The following is a 949-nucleotide window of genomic DNA, read 5'->3' on the forward strand; positions in this document are numbered from 1 at the left end:
GTTTGTTGTTGCACGACTAAAACTACCTAGGAACGTACACATGTCCCACCAAAACAAGTTCCTTCATCACGATTGTATTTGTTTTAAAGAAATGCCAATAAACCAGAGCATGTTTTTCTCCCGTCCAAGAATGCTGTCTAGTCAGACCATCTTTGCAGTGCTGTGGAGGAAGGTCTGGCCATGGGATACTTATGGTGATTTACAGTTTTGTTAAGCTTTTTTGACGTAAAATAAAGCCAAACACCACAAGAAGCGTCTGGGAGTACGGCAACGACTATGAAACCAAAATTTGCAAATGTTAAAATTTTGAACTGATGGTTGGATCAAACACTAAATTTTCCAAAACGATTCCGATAAATTCCATTTGTAATTGTAATTTTTCTAAACAATTCCAAATTGGAACCTGTTCTCGATGCCCAAGCGTAAGCGGCACTGACCAAGCCAATCAGGAGTCTTATTTGCTACCTGCTACAGAAAGCCACAACCTGCTGCTCGACAGCTTACAGCGTTGAAAATGTCTGCCTAACCCAAACAACAAGTCTGGGCCTTTGATAAAATAATAAGAAAAGCCTCCGATATATTTTGGTCTGAGGTGTGGTAAAGGCTGCAGAGCAGCTGCCAGACAGCCAGTGCTTCAGCCAGAACGGATTTATCATGTATGTATGCTGCCTCATATCGATCCAACTGTACACATTCCATCCGGAGGTTGAAGAATAAAACGCTTTGTGACTTAAATCAAAAAGCATGACCTCATGGGTCAAATTAAAAATGTGTTTGTCATTATTGTGTAGTGAGATGCTGAAAGTTTAAAACTGAATATTACCTCTAAATGTCTTATAAGCTTTTGTAACAAGAATGGACATTCAATTACAAAAAGCATGGAGAAGAGGTAGTGAAAAAAAATGTGTATATATATATATATATATATATATATATATTTATATATATA

The sequence above is a fragment of the Etheostoma cragini genome, chromosome 10 (assembly GCF_013103735.1).
Source record: "Etheostoma cragini isolate CJK2018 chromosome 10, CSU_Ecrag_1.0, whole genome shotgun sequence".
NCBI classification, from domain to species: Eukaryota; Metazoa; Chordata; class Actinopteri; order Perciformes; family Percidae; genus Etheostoma; species Etheostoma cragini.